Source organism: Capricornis sumatraensis, chromosome 20 (genome assembly GCF_032405125.1).
Source record: "Capricornis sumatraensis isolate serow.1 chromosome 20, serow.2, whole genome shotgun sequence".
NCBI classification, from domain to species: Eukaryota; Metazoa; Chordata; class Mammalia; order Artiodactyla; family Bovidae; genus Capricornis; species Capricornis sumatraensis.
Genome location: NC_091088.1, coordinates 28,755,093 through 28,762,382, shown reverse-complemented (window position 1 = coordinate 28,762,382; position 7,290 = coordinate 28,755,093).

Sequence of the window (7,290 nt, the reverse complement as noted above, 5' to 3'; positions counted from 1 at the left end):
AAATCTGCCTGGAAGACACCCGCTTTCATCCGTTCAGGTCTCTGTTAGATGTCACTTCTTCCAGGAGGTTGCCCTTTCTGCTGTACAGTGAAGGGAATCAGCTGTATGTATACAAGTGATGGCGGTGGTGATGGCTTACTCCCTCAGTCATATCTGACTCTTTGCGACCCCATGGGCTATAGCCTGCCAGGCTCTTCTGTCCGTCGGATTCTCCAGGCAAGAATACTAGAGTGGGTTGCTGTTTCCTTCTCCAGGCAATCTCCCGACCCAGAGATGGAACCTGGGTCTCCTGCATTGCAGGTGGATTCTTTATCATCTGAGCCACCAGGGAAGCCCAATGTATATATTTATCTCCTTGCAATTATATTCTGACATAAATAAATATATAGTAAAGAATATATATATATATTTAAAAAAAAACAAGGTTGCCCTTGACCATGCTGTTTGCAATCACCCCTTATACCTGATGCTTGTTTACATCTTACCTTGCATTAAGGTTCTTCATAGCCCTCATAATGATCTGAAATTGTTGAAGGTGTGTGTGTTCGTGTGTGTGTGTTGCTTGTTTTCCCTACCAGAATACATGCTCTGTGAAGTGCATTTCACTCTTGGCTCTGTGCCCCTGATATTTGGCATATAGTAGGTGCTCAGCTGGAGAAGGGAATGGCAACCCACTCCACTATTCTTGCCTGGAAAGTCCCATAGGTGGAGGAGCCTGGCGCATTACAGTCCATAGGGTCACAAAGTGATGGACACCATTGAAGTGACTTAGCACCCACGAATGCACACAGGTGCTCAATAGAACCTGGCACATAGTGGGTACTCAATAAATATTTATGAGATGAATGCAAAGGGGATGCGAAGATGAGGAAAAATATCAAGGGACTTAGCATCCTGCCCTTTATCTCCCAGGATTTGGTTTAGAAGGGAAGCAAAGCATAAGAACAGAACGCTGACTTTATGAATGAACTTGAAAGACTTAGACACCCAAGTCCTTTCTCTTTTTCATAAGAAAACCTGCCCAGAAGACCTGGTCTCTAAGGTCCCCCTGGGGCTAGGAGTTTTGAGGGGAGAGATATAAAGACCAAGGGTCCAAAGAGCCAGGTCAGAGAGTTCAGGGGTGACACACACACTGGGAGGGCCGCCCAGCTCCCAGTGACCCTCAGTGCCTGGCCTGGTGCTACCACCTCTCTTTCATCTCCTTCTCTGTGGCTCCAATGAGAGCCACATGGGGCCTCCTCTCTGACCGGTTTAAGAATAAGCCCCTCAACGAAGCTGAGCCCATGAGTCTCCTTCAACCCCAGACCATGGATGGCTTTGCTAGACCAGTTCGGGCCTCCCCTAGGGATCTTCTAACTGATAGTAGAGAGGAAAACTGTTTTCCTTTCTAGCCACAAAGTTATGGGGATGTGAGGCTGGAAGGAGAGAGCAGTGGAAGTTATACCTCGTGGCAACAGCCGCAGGAAGCGAGATGCAGAGCCAGGCAGTGGTGGAGGTACAGAGAGATACAGAGAGGAGGTTCAGGCTGGCCCTACTTCCACTCCTTTCCTTGCCTTCTGCCCTGAGCCACTAAATCCCGCCTGTCTGCCTACTGGCTCAAACTCGTTTCTTTCTAAAATTAACAAATGTGCCCCGATGAGTCTATTTTTATATAAACTATTATTCAGTTATTATAACATAGGCACATACCTTGAGTATAAAAATGCAAGCCCTCCAGGAGATTATCAAATGAAAAGTGGTCTTCCTCGTGTCCCCCACTCCCTCCTCCGCCTCACCACCACCCCCTACCCCGCCCCCCAGTTTCATTCCCTAGAGGTAACCGGCAACCACTTGTTAAACTGATTATCCTTCTTACTGTCATTTGACCAACTTCTGGCAAGCATTTTGAAAAGCAGCAGAAAACCTTTTGTAATTTTGATTTATCTGATTGTAATATATATTACTCTTGTAGATTTTCAAACAATGGGTTATTCAGTCATTTATTTCAGTCAGCTCTGTCTGCATTAGTAAATGTTTTGACATTAGCCATTTGTTTCAGAGATGAATGATTCATTTGGGTATTTCTCAACAACATAAAAGAATACTGTGGGTGAGAGCACTGCGGACTTTTTGGCAGGGACTGAGTTATTCCTTTTCACATTCTTTATCCTGATCATGGCGTTTGCGTAGTGCAGGCACACAGTATGTGTTGGAATGGATGAAGAATTGGGTGAAAAGAAGCCAAGACAGAAGGGGAAAGAATGAAGCTTTATTGAGTGCCCTCTAAGGGTCGCGGGCTTGGCATGCTTTATCTCTTTTAGTTATTGTTGTAGCCCTGAGTGACTGCAGGCCCTATCTTTCTCCAGCTGGTTCTTCTTTTCGTTTCATAATGAAATGAAACTCCGCATCTCTCCCACTAATTTGTTCGGATAGATTAGCCAGGGCTGCTTTCTATTGCTTGCACTCAAGAACCCTAACTGAGAAATGGGTGCATCCAAAGTAGGGCACAATGGGCTGGACAGGAAATAGATGTATGCCCATTTAAAAATGAGCAGGGTGAAGGTACAGACCCATTCAGTGTTTTACTTCAGCCCACATAGCTAGGGAGTGGCTGAACAGGAATGAACCCCGGCCTGTCAGGGCACAAACGTTTGGTCCTTTCTACCACTCTGCAGCTAGTGCCAAGGCTCTGGCATAGGAATAAATTATTTCCAGAGGCCAAAGAAAGCATGACTGAACTTGCATGGTCCTCACCTAGAAGTCAGCCTGCATCTGTTTTGCAGAAAGCGGCCTCTTCCTCTTCCAGAAGTCTGTAGGCTTTATCCTTGGAGATTTTTCTAGACCCCTGTTGATGCAATGGCATGTTTCAGATACTTAGAAAGCAGTGTTTAGATAAAGGAAGTCAGGCACTATTCTCCTATTTGTCTTCCTATCTCCAGACGTTTCATATGTGTCTCATTCCTCTTCGCTGCCTTCACTACATAGTTAAAAAGAAAAGAATAGGGATCTGCCAGCTATGGTGAATATTAATCATTTGTTTGTTTTAGGTCTGACTCTTTATCTCACAAAATATTACAAAGTGGTCAAAAGCAGAGACACCAAAGCCAGATTTTCTGTGCTTGAGTCCCAGTTCTGCCTCTTATTGTGCAACTCTTTGATATGTGATAAATTTCTTATTATTTCTGTGACTCTGTTTTCTCATCTGTAAAATGGGTATAATAATAAAAGCTCATGTTTCCCAGGATTGTTGTCTGGATTAAAAGGTTAACATATCTAAAATGCTTTGAACAGAGCCTAGCACATGATAGGTATTGTGTTTGCTATTACTATTTTTCCTTAATTTATTATTTGAATTTTAAAATTACGTTTTAAGGTTTGAGGGAGACTGAACAGATGAAATGTTTTGAACTCTGCAGGTACATGTGTATGAATTTTGCAGTTCAGGACAGAGGCTCAGAGTCTGTGATTAAGGCATAGGTCTGAAAGTAACAAATGACTGGTAGCTGTAGGAGTATAAATAGAATCCTTCTTCATGGATATTCTAATTATTCTTTCCTCTTTGACATGATTCCATGTTTAGCTGTATAAGATTAAGTAATACTTACACAGTTTGGGAAAGGGCAATTTAGAAAGTTCAGACCCAGTGATCTTAAAGCCATGATGTATGGTTCAGTGAAAGTATAAGTAGGTCAAATACCTCTAACAAAATTAGCTGAAATTATGCAAGCTATTATATTGGATATTACTGTTTGAACATTTTGTATAAACGGCAGTAATACACATTCATCTTTAGAGGATGAATCAAGACTTAAAACTAATTCTGGCGAATTAAGAATTGTATTTTCCAGGAATTAACTACCACAATTTGACTGCAGCTGTAAAAATTTTATTAGGCAATACATCTGACCTCAAATTGGAAATTTGTGTTGGAACCCAGTTTAGGAAATAATTATTGCTGTGTTGTTAATTTTATATTTGCCTAATAAAACCTAGCAGGAGCAACAGGGTAGGGTTCATGTAACAAAAGAAAGCTCTTGGACATGCCTGAAACGAATGTTTTCAACCCAGCTGGAACACCGACGACGAATCTATCTGATAAATGCTGTCCTGGGGAGGTCATGGAATTAACAGTTTGTGGCTATCAGACTGTGAGAAAGAAATGTATTGATGTTGTTCGTATCATTCACACCAGCCAATAAGAAGCATCCATCCTTGTGTACCTTAAGCCATCTGCCTTGGTAAAGTTTCACTTCCTCACACAACTCCAGCCTCACAGGAATGCACACGTACACGTTGACATTGACACTTGGCCTACCTACGTGTTCTTGTTGGTTCAGTTTGCACTGGGAAGAGTATGAGCAGAGAAAGGCCAGCTTCTCTTGGAAGCCTGTGGTTGCTGTCAGCGTGGAGAGAGGGCTCATTAATTCATGCAGTCGTGTGAATGTATATTATGTTTCCTTATGCTGGTATCAGCTTCTAGTATCTTCTAGTAGCATCTAGTATCTTCCCGTTTCATCTCAAAGACATAACTTGAGGTTATGAACTGTGTCCACGGCTCCTTGCTACTGGTTGCTGGTGGGCAGGATTATCCAACAGCTGGGGCACAAACTGCCTTTGAAGTGGAGTATCAAATAACGTGGATTCTCCCCATGAGAACATTATTCCCTTAACAATGCTCTCATGATCCTTCTAGTTGTATCAACCAGGATATCTCAAGTTACTGGTAGGATGTCTTTAACACCTTTTAAACTCTTGTTTACCTCCATTTTTACCAAAGTTTGGGGAGGACTTGGGCTCAAAGCCGTGCAAGCAAGAGTATCTAGCTATGGATTAATGATGTTGACTTGTTTGCTCTGCTTTTTAAAAATTAATTAATTAATATGGCTGCATTGGGTCTTAGTTGTGGCATAAGGAATCTTCATTGCATTGCATGGAATCTTTCGCTGCTGCGCACAGATTCCGTAGTTAGGGAGCCCAGGCTTTGTTGCTCTGCTGCTTGCGGGATCTCCAGTATTGTTGCCTAGAGAATTCCATGGACAGAGAGAGGAGCCTGGCAGACTACAGTCCATGAGGTTGCAAAGAGTGGGACATGGCTGAGCGACCAACACTCTTACTCCTTTTTCCCTTTTTTCATCTGAAATCTTAGTTCCCTGACCATTGCAAGGCAGACTCTTAACTACTGGACTATCAGGGAAGTCCCCGCCCTGCTTTTTTTTTTTTTTTAATGCTTGTATTTGATTTAGGATAAATGGACATGGTTTTCCATTTATGACAGGGATTGAGTGTCTACTTTAAAATAATTGAAACATAAAATAGTGTAATTGATTTTAAAATATATTAGATAAATATAAATAAGTAGACTGTGGGTAAGGCAAGGACTTGGATAGGCTAAATCAAGATGATTGTTCTAAGAGGTGTGAATGACATGCTCAAAGTATTAACTGGAAAGGGATTATGAAATGACTAGTTAGAGAGTTGTGAGCAAGGTGAAGGGGACCAAAAAGAGAGGGTGAACACTTAGGACTAGTAACTATGGGAGGCATTAGCCTCTGAGGGCTGAGTGTGAGGTAAGGGTGGGGTTTCCCCAGAGCCACATGAGACCTGGGATTTAGGAAGTGGGAGACAGCTGCCTCATTGGGAAAATGAAAGTGAAAGTCACTCAGTCGTGTCCAACTCTTTGCAATCCCATGGACTGTAGAGTCCATGGAATTCTCCAGGCCAGAATACTGGAATGGGTAGCCTTTCCCTTCTCCAGGGGATCTTCTCAACCCAGGGATTGAACTCAGGTCACCTGCATTGCAGAGAGATTCTTTACCACTTGAGCCACAAGGGAAGCCCACCTCATCGGGAAGCACAGAAATAAACACCCTGATGTCTCTCTGCTTCCCTCTTCCAGCATACTGCTGCTGCCTTATTTCAGCCCAACCCAGCCCGAAGCCAAGGTCAAGGGAGAGTCTGGGAGATGCAGCTCTCAGAGGTCAGCCTCTCAGAGCAAAGAGCAGGGTGGGTAAAGAAGTCGGTACTCAGTCGCTTCAGTTATGTCCAGCTCTTTGTGACCGCATGAACTGTAGCCCACCAGGCTTCTCTGTCCGTGGGATTTCCCAGGCGAGAATACTGGAGTGGGTTGCCATGCCCACCTCCAGGGGATCTTCCCAACCCAAGGATCAAACCCGCATCTCCTGCACTGCAGGGGGATTCTTGACCCGTGACCCACCAGTGGAGCCCGGAAGGAAGGAGTCGGGGCTGGCAAATGGGGAAAGCCAGAGCAGTGGGGCTGAAATGAGTGAACTCGGGAGATGCTGCTGGGGTGTTAGAGAGAAAAGGAAGATGGCGATTAGGGGAAAGGGAACTGACTTTTGAGATTCCACCCTGTATTTTCCACGAGTCAAATATCCTCATCCTGCTTTAGTTCATTATTTATATCAGGAGTAGGCGGATGAGATGAGCAAATTTCACCTCTGAAATTCTTATACTGCTAGAGAACAGAGCCAAGTGTTAAGTTATTGGCAGATGAATGCTTAACTGGAAGCCCCTGTAGCACGCAGCCCCGCTCACCCACAAGCTTTGTAAAGTAGAGCACAGCAGTTGAGAAGAGCAGCTCAGGGATCCACCTGGCTGGGGTTCAAGTCCCAGCTCCATCACATACCAGCCATTTGATAGTGAGGGAGTCATTTCATCTTTCTGTGCCTCATTTCACTCATCCATGAAATGGGAGCATGACAGTTCCTACTTCTTAGGGATGCTCTAAGGACTAGGTTGGTTAATGCAGATTAAGTTCTCTGAGAAATATCTGGCACATAGTAAGTGTTCAGTAAGTGTTTTGTAGCAATGTTATTGTAATTGTTTTGTTTTTGTTTCATTTTGCAGATGATAATGGTACCCCTTCTTTCTTTGGAGCATAAGTAACAGTACTAATGCTGAGGCATAAAAAGGTGGAATAAGGAAGGATCTTTCCTCCTTATTTCTTCACTGCAGTAAAACCTTAATAGATCAGAAGGCGCGACACTCCAGTAACTGAGACCCTGGTTAATCAAGGAAATCAGAACTCCCTTTTTGTTCCAGTATCTGTTGAAATAGTTTCTAAGATGGACCAGTCCACTTCGATCACCTAGTGAAGAGAGTAGTCAACATAGCTGGAGCCCCTTGGAGACTGAAAACCCGAATGAGCTGAGCTTCACTATTCAGAAGATGTGAACTTACCCTTCTAGCCTGTGGATCAAGACTAGGTATTAGGCTGAACATTCTGGGTACTAATTTAGAGGATTTGTCCTTAATCTACCAGGTGCTATTTTATTTTCATTTGCTTCTTTC